Genomic DNA, 13,777 nt, shown 5'->3' with positions numbered 1-13,777 from the left:
ACCAAGACAAGTATTCCAAAATGTGGAGGGATAGAATGTAAGAAAATAAAGATAGATAGTGCAGAAGGTAGTCTCACATCTGAGGAGTTGCAGCTGTACTAATCACCAAAGATTAGGAACAGGCCTGCTCTTAATAGGCCACAGGTGTGTCCAATGCTCTTAATAGGCCACAGGTGTGTCCAATTAGTAAACGAGCGCTATAAAAGAGTGGGTTGGCTGGGAGAGGAGACAGTTGGAGTTTGTTGGCTGTGCTGTGAAGAAGGAGTCAGTGCTGTGGGGAGCTGCACATGAACAATCAGCAGAAAGGTATGGAACTTTTGCAATAAGATAGCAACACCAAAATGCAGTGGAAAGATCAGTCTTTGTTAACATTCTAGCTGACTTTGACAAATGCTGTGTCATCCTGAAAACATACTTGATGAGTCCTCTGTGCATCTGGAGGGCTACCAAATGTGTCAGCTCTTCCATGAGAGCTTGGATCTGCCTGGGTCAGAAAGCCTCAGCAACTTGTTAAACCTGAGTTTGGGTGCCCAGTTTGCCATGAGAGGCAGGATAGGTAAGGTCTGGCCCAGGGAGGAGCTCTTGTGTCCCTGTTCTCATTGGGCTGTCTGTGTGTGAGGAGGTGCCTCGAGCATGCAGGAGCTCTTGCTGCAGTGCATTGCAGCTGGGCTCGTTGTGTCCGGGGAGGGTGCAGCTGCTGGGCAGGGAACAAAAGAGATGGGTCCTTGTTTCAGAAAGCTCCAGAATCCTTTTATTGCCCCCAGGAAGGAGGGGTGGGATAGAGACAAAAGACAGGGCAAAGGCAGATGTGGGGTTTTCTAGGGTGTCACAAGCATGGAGTTGGGGTCTGGGTCCAGGGAGGAGTTATTAGCCACACCACGAGGGTGAGATCAAATTGCTGCCCCTCAGGAACAGGGACACTCCACGCACACCTGTGGCTGGGGCCTGGATGCATTGCAGAGGGGAGCATTCACATCATTGTAAGTTTCTGAAAGCATGTAAAAAACTGTCTGGGTGTTATCTAAAGCATCATAGTGAAAACCTTTCTTACTGGTTCAATAGTCAGTTTTAATGCACTTTTAACTGCCAGTGTATAAGTGTACTTTGTTTACAGCCTATGTATGTTACATACTGTGGTTCAAAATCTGACATTGGATTGCTGATACCTTCTGGAAACAAAAAAAAATTAATGACTTCTATGCTGTCTTGGAAACTTTGTTTGGGTGTGTTGGTAGCTTTGCTGTTGAAAGTCACTGTGGTCTCTTGTTTTCTGGTAAAGGCTTTCATCTCAAAAAGAAAGCCAGAAAGGATACTAGGAAAATCTAAAAAGGAGAATGTGGAAAAGGCTGAAAATGTCTATTCATAGGAACTTTCTAAAATTTGTCACTGTTTATAGACCTGAAAAGATGCCTGCTGCCTTGCCCTTGAAACAACAGACAGGCTTAGTTATTAACTCAAGCTTTTATTAATGGGGCTGAGAGGTGATGTAGACACCCTGAGAGCTCTCAGCACTGGAGTGGTGTGTCCTTTGTTTCTGAAATCATTATTAGAGCAAAAGGTGCAGCTCCTTGATAAGAAGCAGTATCTAGTAAAGATGCACCATCCCTTCTGCCTTTCCAGGGAATTGTTTCTAGTGAAGAGGCAATGTCTGTCAGCTTTCTGCGAGGAAAGGTCAGGCCATCAGCCACCCTGATTATCTCATGCCAGCCACATGAATCACCAACAGGCTGCTGCTGCCTCACAAGGTTCTGGAACCTTTTGCAGCCTCTTCTGTCAATGGGAGACCATAATAGGGTCCCCAAACTGCTGATTGCTCTTCGCATGGGGCTGCATGTTGCAATAGCTCATTTTATCCTCTGGTGATTCTCTGTCCATATGCCTTCTGTGCTTCTTTCTTACGTGCTCTGAAGAATATTTTGCGGAATGAAATTATCTTGTGGAATCTTAGGATGTGCTCATGACCAGGGTTTTCATTAAGCTGTGTTTCTAAAGAAGCCTAGCAGTATATTAGGAGATTTTGCTGTATTTTGTAAAGGTTAATTTGCACCATGTTCCTATCAACTGGAATGGGTTTTATCTCAACATTATATTTGGAAACTAAGGCAAGAGTTGTGAGAGCATAAGGCGATTTGTTTAACAGTACACAGAGTAAAACTCACCCTAACTTGGGCATGGTCCTTGGCTAAAGTGTCTAAATAACTTTTTAGTGCTGATTTCTGCAAGAAAAGAGAGAAAGCTCTGACCCTCTGGCGCTGCAGCAAGCAGAGCTGGCTGTCAGCATCAACCCAAGAAGGTTTCTTTTAGTGAGTGATAGTAATGGGCTTCTGCTTGCATTACAACCAAGATTAGAGGTTTAAATATCAGATCAAATTACGTTGTGGGACATTTGGTGTGAGCACAGCAAAAGTTGGCTGTGCCGTTGTTCCAAAGGTCTTGTATATATGATCTAAAAAGAGAAGCAATGGCTTCCTCCTCCTACAGGCTTTCCTGTGCAATACCAAGGGCTGCATCTCTGCCTGGGTGTGGATTTTCACCCAGTGCAGAGCAGTGAGGATTTGCCCCTTCAATCAGGACTGTGACAATTTGTGACAGAGCTCTCTTCTAAGCCAGTGAAGAGATCTGTGTGTGCTCTGGGGCCTGGAGCTCGTGGCATTGTCATTTTCCTGGGTCACCAGCACCTAGAGGAGTGCCAGCAATACAATGGGTGACAGAGACATTGGGATCAGAGCTGCTGTTGTGCTTCTATGCTGTCTAATGACTCATCTGTTCGAGATTAATTATGCACAGACTGTTAGTGTCCTTCATGATATGTGAAGTAGAAAAACACTCCCATGAACTCCCAAAGGGGGAAAACTATTTTGTATTTCAGTAATTCCCATAATAAAAATGAGCAGAACCTAAATAATGCAGAATCTTGTGACTGCTCTGTTTAAATTAGTTCCTCTTTTGTTTGCATTCATTTGTTCAACCACAGCACTCTGTGCCAGTCATTGACTGCATAAATGCAAGTGATGGCAAGTTTTCTTTATGTGCTTAATCCAGTTATTCAAATGTTCACTTTAGTTTTTCTTTTTTTCTTAAAGTACTAAAGGATTAGAAGCCCAACTCCATTTGAAGTTCACTGGATGATGGACATCAATTCCCTTAGGCTTCTTCATAAGTCCCATTTTCGTTCTCTAGTGACAATTATCAAATACCTGTGTTTCAGCTAATAAATAAAGCTTGGCAGCAACCAACCTGTTTGTTCTGTGACATGAAGGAAATGGCATCTATCCATGCAGCTGTGGGAAAATTGTGCAGGCAGAACTAAGAGTAAACAATTAGGCAAAATTATGTATATCTTTTGGTATTCCTTGTCCCACCTTTCTTACACACACAAAAGAGGTTTGCATATGCAATGAGATCTTTCTGTTAAAATTTGAGTGTGCTGAAGTGTTACTGTCTCTAACACAGTGGTGTGTACATTACTTGGCAAAATATTTGTGGGTTTAGCTTATGCCTAAGTGTAAGAAATTAATGTCATAGTCATAATTGATCCAAGGAGGTGGTCACATCCAGGAAAAGCCAGAGAATATGACAGGTTCATGAAAATATGAAAAGTCTTGAATGGTTTGACCTTGTTTTGGACATTAGGCAGCAATGGTGTGTGGTTTCTTTCCCCTGCCTGCAAAAGTCTGGGCTGGAGTATAACGAGATGTTTATTGCAAGTCACATCAAAGGATAGGTCCGAGCACAGGAGAGATAATGATTTGTGAGAGAGCAGCTGATCTGCTTTCACAGAAAAAATGAGACATGGGAAGCACTGTAAAAGGAAGAGGGGATGTTTTGTACGGGTGTTTAATACACTCAGCTTTTTCTTGGTTGAGAAGGTCAAATGAGAAACACACGTTCATCTCCTCACCTCAGCCTCTCTCAGAGGCTGAGATATAATTGACTTGGATCAGTTCAATGGTTTTAGCCTGGAAGGCAATTGAGGAAAAAAAATATCAGTTTTTGATGTTGTCTTTGTCCCTTTCAGTCCTGCATTCAGAAGCTTCTCAGTAAAATGTCCACCCTGTCCATCATCTTTCTGGGTTTTGTACTTTCTCATTGTTTGTGTACTAGTAATGTGTAGAAATCCCAGAAACCATGAACACACAAAAAGAGGAACATTTTTCTTCAGTCACTGTATTTGGATCATGTTGGTAATGTTAATAACTATCCATAAGATGAGGCTACCTTTCAAATGAGTTTAGTCTGTCCCAGGAAGCAGGATGTCTGAGGCTGTGGAAGGGGACCTGAATCACACCAGTTTTCAGCTGTTTATGTGGTTCAGAACCACAAACCATCCTTAACTTTCTGCAATGGAGCATAACACTAGTGAGGGATGGGATGCTTGGTTAGCATATGCCACAGTAATTGCAGAGTCCATAATTAGCTGTACAGTGGGAAATAGATGTACAATAGCTGTACATGGGAAATGGATGATAAACTATCTGCATAATTTATGACTTGTCTCTGCTAATCTGATTCTGTCATGTGTGAAGTTCAACTTGCCTGTTGCTTGCCAGTCATTGAAACTGTGCTTGTACCGATGCATCTCTGAAAGGACAGAGCCATGAAGGGCAAGGATTATTGTACGCTGTGACAGGAGTGAGATGGGCAAAAAGTTCTTAAACTATTGTGCAGTGCTTCCCTGTTTTGAATCATGAGCAAAAGAGACACTGCTTGCATAAGCTATTGCCTTCATGATGTTATCAGTCTTGATTTCACCACAGAATTCTCATAGAATTTAGTGATATGAATGGATGCTGCATCCCTCTGAAATACTTCCTTGCTACTGACATGCCTTTTATGCAGCTTTGGTAAGCACAAAAAGGAAAACTTGTTGCTCTGCCTCCTTTCTCCCATGCTTTTCATTTGCAGTCATAAACAGCATTCTCAGAAATGCTTTTTCTCTCCTATCATTTCAGTGCTCCTCAGACTTTTGGACTAGCATCTAGTAAAGCCCCTCTACCCTACTCATCTCCTGCCAGAACACCATTCCCATCCTTATCTCAACATCAGCTCCCACACTGGGAGTATTAATTGCATTTTTAGTTTATAGGGAAAATTTTAAATAATGATCAAAACACCCACATTATTTTGCTGTGAAATGAGGTAAATCTTGTTTCTCACCCATTGTACAGACATATTAAATAATATTTTTATTATGGTAACACAACAGAGGCCCTTAGAATTTGCAGGTTTGGCTCCCTATGATTTGCAGTGTAGCTCCCTATGATTCTGCAGCTTTTTGCTTCAGGTTTTCTCCCATGATCTTCCAAAGGCAGTGAGGGTGATTGCATCCATCTCTTGGCACATGGTGAAGCTCTTGCAGCTTGGCCTGTTCCTTTGTGGTGCAGAGCACGCATCCCCACGTGGACACGGATGAGGACGGCGCTGAAGGGAACAGATGTTGACCACTGTGGAACTGTAGCTTTACCTTCAAGCTGCAGCTTCTCTTCCACCACCTCAGCCCATCCCAGCTCTACCTCTGCCTTCAAAGGCAGTTTGAAAGGCAAATACTTTTATGTTTCTCTTTGATCTAATTTCATCTCAGTAATTTCTCATGTTATAAACCACTCAGAGTGAATAAACCAGTAATTAGATATTATGGCTTAGTTAGGTGTAATTAGCTACTTAAAGGAGGGCTAATTATGCTGCTAATGGGATTTCCCATTTTGGGGAGGTAAGAGGGATAATGTTAAAATATATCCACAAGTCTCTCTTTAATGCACAGAGTTAGCAGTCTACTGATCTTCTGTGTTTTGCTCTCTAACTCTTCAGCTGAAAATGCTCCATTTTACTGGCAGCTTTCTCTGTTTTAGTGCCTTCTCTGTGAGGTGTATCTCTGCTGAGGACAGCAATGGATAGACAGCAGGAGGCTGAACGGGAGGGCAAAGCCCAGCCTTTGCCTTGGGCACCAAGTGTGCACAGAAGATCAGACTGTCATGGTCTGGATGGGGCACATCAGGGATTCTGGTGGTGGCTTGACCCTCTTCCCCTGGCCAGCTTTGGGGACGTCACCAAGGGGTGCGAGTGGGAAGGCAGCCAGCTGGGGGCTGTGCAGCAGTGTCACTTTATCACAAGGTTTATTTTCATGTTGCAGCGTGAATCACCAGCTCTTGTTTCCACTGTGGATGCTATGTCAAAACAATATAAAGCACCCCAAGGCAAGAGAAGGAGATTTTGTACAACTGCATATGCAGGAGAACTTCCCACATTCATCCTCAACCTGACACAGAGAGCTGTGCACATCTCAGACCTGATTCACTTTGCCTGTGGACCCTGGAGTGAGAGTCCGTTTGGCACTTTCACTCTCTTGAGGCTTTTTCTGCATTCAGCTGCTTGTGATCTTTCAAAAATCAGTGTCAGCAGTAGAATGATAGAAGGGATGTTCTGCTCTAACCTCATCATGAAAACAAATGCTATTTACTCCTGCATGAGGAAGAGGGATATTGTTAGTCTATTTAAAAACCAATCGCCAAAGGCAAGGAGGTGTTTTCAAGATCAGGATTTCCAATTTTTTGTCTCCTTACCTCTAAGGAACCCTGTCCTTCAGCTTTGGCTTCTTTTGCTGTGATTCCATGAGGCTGGGAAAGAGAGGAACAGTAGGAATGGTGTAGTTAGACATGTTTTGAGCCACCACAGGGCAACTGCAGCAGCCATTCAAGCTTTCCTGTCTAATTACCATAAGTAATTAATAGCTACCCAGGAGCAAGACTCAGATTAAATAATTCCCACCAAAGTTCTCCTCCAAAGTACTCATTTGACCAAATGTTCAAGGTAACTCCTTATAACTTGAAAATAGGCTAGGAAAGTGTCATTAGCCGCAGTACAAATTCAGATGAGCTTATAGCTTTGCTAAATTTTGTTCTGGCATTTTTTCTCTGGTTTTGGTGTTGTGCTGGAAAAGGACAACAATTAAAACTTTCCCACTAGGTTGTATTGGTTTCTGTTCCTTAGATGTCCAACATTCACCCTGTCTGTCAAACAAGACAATTCCAAATCCTCCATAAAGATTACATCACTGCAAATGATGAGACTTTGGGGAGGCGGTGTGTGCCCTTATCCCCTAAAATCTATCTTGGGAGGATTTTCATAATCTCTCTGAAATCCTGGATTTCCAGAACCCTTCACAGGCCTATCTAAAACCTCTTTGTGGAGAGCTGTGCGGGGAGGCAGTCACATTGCTCTGCTGCAATCTGGCTTGGTGCTGTTAATACTTTCTCCACAATTCCCTGCAGCATCATGCATTTTTTAAAAGTATTTTTAAAGACTGAGCAATCACATGAAGCAAATACATAGAAAATCTTCTTTGAAGATTCTGGAGTCTGATTTTCAGGTTATGCTTTTATTTAGTGATTTTATTTTAGACATTTTGTTTATTTAAGAATATAGGAAGAAAAAATGCTGTACGCAGATATAAAATCTTTTAATAGATCAGATGATGAAGTGGGAAAAGTTAGCCTTTTTCTCCAGAAAAATTCTTGGATACAAGGATATTAAGAAGAACTTGAATAACTAGATACTATTCTAAATTGTCCAACAAATCAGCTGGTCTATTACAGCTAATTGCAAACTCTGCCCTTTGTTTAAAGGAGAATTGAATAGCTTATATTAATGGAATATCTGCAGTTCCTTTGGGAACTGGATGTCTTTATGTAAAAATCTAATTATTATGTTAATCATTATTCAAATAGGAAGGAGTAAACTACAGACCTCCAACTGAAGGTGACAATAGGAAGATATCAATCATTGCATTTGTTTGTGTAATACATGAATGTTCATGGTTTGTTGAATGAAAACCAAGTCTCAGGGGGGAGGGCAAAAAAATTGCCTTGAAAATCAATGAAGTCATGGCAGTTGTAGTTCAGAGGTTTGATACAGCTGAAAATTAGCCAGTTAATATTCTTGTCAGTGACAAATAAGAAATGTGACTTGTGTAGGCAGTTTTCCGCATGACTGTTGGTATATATGCATATATATAATTTTATTTCCCCTAGTCACACAGAAATAGGCAACATTATTAACAATGAAAAAGACAGCTCAGAATCAAAAGATGATTAAAAAGGCTTCTTTTCTTGTGAGTGTCAGGGCAGTGATTGAAGAGAGAGCCTTTAGAGACTGCATTGTTGTGGCACTGCAGGAACAAATCCAAAAATAACAAGGAATGGGCAGAGCAGAAGGGCTCAAAGCTGTGTCTCTGCAAGATGTGGAGCAGCTCCTGGGTGTTTGGTGTCTCTGTGATTTCTGTTTCAGCCTTCTCTGGTGGGGAAGATGAAACAGAAGCAAGCTGAGCTGAACAAGAGAGTTAGGAATGTGTAAGGATATGTAGGAAATTGAAAGTGAAGGGGAGTCTTGTATTGATGAAAGGATTTACCTGCAAACATTGGGCACAGAGAAAACAGCTCAAAGCTTAGGGCACCAGAACACAGCTCAGGAGAAAAAGCCTCAAGTCACCAACAGGTTTCTTATGACTTTGGAACAGCAACTGGATTCATGAGGATCAGTTCCGTATTCCTAACACTGATGTGGGAAACCCCTTTTTTATGTTCTTTTCTGGTGGAATAAACACTTTCAGTCCTGAAATGTGCAGAGCCTATGTTGTCCCCGTTCCATGGTGTAGTTCTGTCTAACATTCTGGAGGTGTGTCAGGTTCAGGGTCTAAATCACAGCTTTGTCTTTCAGATTCTGTGGTGGACAATTTGATTTACAGTTTACAGGTAGCAGGACACTGAATGGGAGTTGTTAAGTGGGTTGTCTTAAAGAAGAGCCTTGTTTGATTTCCTCTGCTTAGAAGAGTAAGGAAAAACTTGTGGCATAGCAAGGAAGAAATGGAGGATTACCCAAAAACGTTTCTTGGACCCCATTTGGGAGAAGAAACAGATTTTGTATGTCAGGAAGGACCAACCCCTTCCCCAGTCCTCCAAACCATTTTGCAAATATTTCCCCCTTGTATGTCTATCAGTGTAGAAAAATAACTAACCCTTTATCATGTACAATACTTGTATTTTTTACCTTTAGGAATGTGTAAGCACCTTTAAAGTAACTTACCATAAATATGCCTACAACACATAAAAAAGACTGCTGAAGAGGAATATGCTTTCCTTTTACCTTTCTCTTATGCCAGTCATTAGAAAATCAGTCATATGTTGCAGCACAATGGATCAATTTCATTGTGTACCAGTGATAAATTTCATATACTCTGTACATGAAAATCCCATTATTGTGATTTTGCATGTAATATATAAATATATGGATTCTAATAAAAGCAAAAGAAACAGTTGCACTGATTGAACTCCTTTAAAAAGTACTTACCTAAAAAAGTGACAGGATCCTAGTAAATTCTTTCAACTTGCTATTCTTTTGCAGTGCTCATTTTTCTAATGCAAGCTGCACTGCATTAAGCCATCAGATAAAAGAGCGCTAACAGCCTGGCCACATTTTCATCTAACAAAGGCTACATTTAGCTGCCTCAATTACGAGTGGAAGCTTTAGACAGAAAAAAAAGGACAACAGAGCAATTTATTTCTACAATAAAACTATTAATTCTTGCACCCTCCCCTCCTTACAATATTCTGGTGCTTAACACTACATTATTGAGACACTTTTAATATAATTATGGTTGCTTTTGTTCCAGCTCTTCCAGATTTTCAGATGTGGCCTTAGAATTAACTGTCCTTGGCCAGAGTGAGATGTTCCCTTTAACAGGGCTGCAATTGTCATCTTCAAAAAATTGCCTGAAACATCTTTTGCTGTTTTTAGGATCCTTTTGGATTTAGGGAAAAGAAAGAGAAAACATAACTTCATGATGCTCCTCTCTTTGGGTAATTTAACCAAAATAAATCTTGTAACATCATTGCTGGGGTTTTCGTGGTCTGAGGCTCAATGTGTGGCCACTGAACTGTTTTCCCTCACAATCTTTAGGTGCAGTGTAACTTATTTTCTTTTGCAGCAGTCTGAAGTATACAGAACCTAACTCTTAATACAAATAATTCATTAGCAACAGGCAATGTTGATTCTGGAACCAAATATAGTACTTATCCTAAAGGTCCTTAAAATGCCTCTTAAACAATGATTTGGAGGAGTGGGTCATTTACACAGCCAGTAACAGTCTGTGGAGCATTTAATCTTCCAGTTGCTGGTCTGCTCCTCAGTCAGGCTTGTGCTGGCTCTTATTTGTTTGTGGTCTATGGCTGAGTGGGTGGATGCCGCACACTGCCAGCTAGTTTGCACTCTCAGAAGCATGGATGAATAAATTAACTTCAGCACCTGAATTCCTTTTAGTTTTTAGCATGTCAGCTTCCATTCAGTGCAGGAATGCAGTGCTTTGTAATTCAGCTCACCATCTTTACTGGGCTGTTTTCTTCATCACCCTGCATGTGGCTGGCTCTGGTGGGCTTTGATATGTTAATGAAATGGCAGTGTGAATGTCATCTCTCTGGGTGTATGAAATTTATACTGTTCTACTCTTATGCATATGAAGAGAAAACTCCTCTTTTGTTTCGGACATAGGTGATTTTTCAGTCATTAATGGTCCAGTCCATCTGTGAACTTTAAGCTTACAGCTCCAGCAGTTTCAGACACTTTGTACTTGTGGTTGATCTTTCCCCTAGAAAAGCAAGAGCAGTTCTGCTGGGTTTGTTTTATACTGCAAGCACAATCCCCAAATCTGGTTCTGCTCTCTGTTTACCTTAAAGTATTCAAACCTTAACAAAGAGAATGTACTGCAGTACAGGACACTTGTTCTCTGCTGCCTTTCCCCTAATGAGTAATTTGGGTTTTATACCTCTGAATGTGGCTCTTGCAGACACAGGCATTGATTTTTCATCGTCTGAGGTTTGGCTCAAGGAATAGGACCAGTCAGAGGCACAGACATCCTGCTAGAAATCAGGCTTACTACCCTTTTCCATAAAGGTGTGAGAACAATTCTTTCAACACTCCTGGAAAACAATCACAGGTTTTCCTTCCTCGAGAGGAGTTTTTTTCCTGCTGTTTCTGTTCTGGTCAAATTCCTTGCAGTGATTGTTAAAAGCAAGTTGTGCAGCCAAGGAATGGGATGGAGATAATTTGCTAGAATATGGAACAGTGCATGGTGGGAATGCCCTGCTAGACTGTGCCTGCCCAGACTGTGCCTGGGAAGAAAAGAAAACCTATAAAATAATAATAAAAAAATTATTGTTCATAAGTAAATGCATCAACCTCATCCTGAGAGACATCTGACCTGTATTTATTTCTGTTATAATTATATGGAATGCACTGGAATAACTATAAAGTGTACTGTCATTGTTAATTTTGGTCTTGCTGTCAGGAAAATCATCCATTTTCCTGAGGAACAGGAGAGGTTTGGGGCTGTGTTAGCAATGAGGGAGAGATTTCCTGAAAAAATGGCATTTTCCTGGACAGCTTTTGTAAATATACAGCCACCAGGAAACTCAGTTCTGCATAGTCCTAAAAGATAGTCTGAATCTGTAAAGTAAGCTCCCATACTCACTTGACTTAATTCTGCATATTATGTAATAATTTTTCGTGATAAGGTATGAATCTGGTTGATATAATAGACCTTTTAAATCTATGTACTCATTGAAAGTAAGGATCCCAACAAGAATTAAATTTATTATTCTTTCTTTTTGCTCTTGCAGATTGTCTGTTTTTAGGCCACTTTTGAGTCACTTAACTGTAATGTGACTGAATTATACACAGTTGAAATGCCATACATGAGAGCTTGTTATCTCTTATGTTCTCTTACAATGATTGGATTCCATTTTAAATGAGGTTATGCGAGTGCAGTTGGTGACAGTTACTTCTTCAGATATGTCCATATTGTTGTAAGATCAATACTTCATTGATTCAAATGATAAGAGAGCTACTATTAGATTTCATGGAGTTGTTAATTAGCAAAATACCAGTAGTGCATACTGAATCACTAGGGTTTTATTGCTTAATTATAAGCCTAACTAAGCATATCCTCTGTTCTAATTAGTGGAAAATGAGTTAAAAATATACAGGAAATGGCCTACTTCTGTATGCAGTCACAGTTTAGTTTTCTTTAATTTCCAGATATTATATCAACATTATAAAATATTCAACACATGTATTTCATAGATCTGCTGCCATTAGTGTCAAATTCGTCAATGCAGCTTAAGTAATCTAGAAGTAAGTTTAGAAATTAGTGCTAATACACTGTTTATGAAGGCTGACAGCACTTTAATCATAAATAAGACATATCAATTTCAAGTGCTCAAATACAATTAAATGCCAATGTGTGACACAGTCAACAGGACTAGAGGCACAGAACCCCCTCTTAGAAAGAGCTTGATTTTTCAACTATAAAAATATGGGCAACATCCACCAAGGATCCAGAAGTCTCCCACTAGCAAGGCTTGTGCTTGGTTTAAAATTACACCTGTGAGTTTAAAAGTAGATTTGTTTTTTCATGAATAGGTTTGGTTGTGATTAGCTGGTGACTTTGAGCAGCATCTAACTCCCTGTCAGCCTCAGCACATGGTGTGAAGGAAGATGAAACCTGAATTCTGCCCACTCTGTGTTGGTTGTGGCTTGGGATTTTTTCTAGTTTTATTTTGTTTAGTTTGTGAACAGTAGGATTTTCAGCTGGCTATTGTTCTGATATTCAAGCTCTCTTCCTGATTGTTCTTCATTTACTAACCTGTTAAATCACAGTACCCAGGGGATATTTAGGTAGTTCATGCAATAATCCGGGTACCTCTGGCAGCTGTCTAGCAGTTCTATAGGAATTGTGAAGTGTAATCAATGAATGAGGAAAAAATATGGGAAGAGAAGAGTTCATTTGAGGCTGCTCAAACTGAAGGTACCACCTCTGGCCTGGAAGCTGGCTGAGCTGCAGATCACTGAGGGCTGTATCACAGGATGTGTGCCTTGTTCTCACAGAATTCCTCATTTGCTGCTGGAGACAAAACCCCAGCTCTGACCTGAAAGGTGGCCTCTGCCTGTGGTCCAGGCATCACAGTGCAATTAATGCTCGTCAGTTCTGCTGCTGGATGTGGGCTAATGTGCCGCCTCTTGTCCTCTTGTTCCAATCTTAATTGCATAAATTAGCTTCTCTGTTGAGATGGTGAAATCTCTACGTACCAGGTCAGAGGGAGAGTGGGTGACATGCCAGAAATTTGTTCAGTGGGAGCTGACACAATCAGCTTGAGCGAGGAATGTGAAACCAGGGGTGTGCAGACAACCCTGCCTGAATGGCACATCGTTCCTGTGGAAGGGGAAAAGGTTTTGTGGTGTTCTGGTGAGCCCTCCAATGATCAATAAAATCAGTTCTTTAGAGCTGATCCCACTGGGCGTCTTCTACTGCATATTGTCAGGACAGGCCTCCAAAGTGGACACTTATTAAGGCTCTAATATTTTCTCACATTCTCCACCTCTGTGCATATTCAGAGCTCTTTTACACTTATTCTGTTTTGGGCAAATGCATAACCTGGTGCTGGACCTGCAATGGGAAATTGTGGAGCTGTCTCACCATGAGGATTTCTAGAAAGAGTTTCTATCTGGAGAAGCAGAGCAATGAGCTAAAAGCCGAGATCAAAGAGCAAGTGATCCCTGCCACAGGCTGGACAATGGCCTGAGCAGCCCATTGCTTAACCCTGCTTTGAGCAGTGGGTTTGCAGGGAAGGTCTCCAGGGGTCCCTTCTGACCACCATTCTGCGACTGTAAAAGGATGTCTATCAATGTGAGTCAAAATGAGTTTTCTGGGTATGGCAGAACATCTGCCAGG

The 13,777-nt window shown here is 41.1% G+C and overlaps 1 long non-coding RNA gene across 1 annotated transcript in view; it reads left to right on the top strand.

Moving 5' to 3' along the window:
• Positions 1 to 226: 226 nt before the first annotated feature.
• LOC135454504 (uncharacterized) overlaps positions 227 to 13,777 on the top strand; it is a 130,405-nt gene continuing 116,854 nt past the window's right edge. Inside the window, exon 1 of the long non-coding RNA XR_010442120.1 lies at positions 227 to 306. This is a non-coding gene — a long non-coding RNA (uncharacterized LOC135454504). The remainder of the gene's footprint in view (positions 307 to 13,777) is intronic.

The sequence above is a fragment of the Zonotrichia leucophrys genome, chromosome 15, assembly GCF_028769735.1.
Source record: "Zonotrichia leucophrys gambelii isolate GWCS_2022_RI chromosome 15, RI_Zleu_2.0, whole genome shotgun sequence".
Classification (NCBI taxonomy): domain Eukaryota; kingdom Metazoa; phylum Chordata; class Aves; order Passeriformes; family Passerellidae; genus Zonotrichia; species Zonotrichia leucophrys.
The sequence above is the reverse complement of the archived record's forward strand: the minus strand, read 5'-3'. Positions and strand labels throughout refer to the sequence as shown.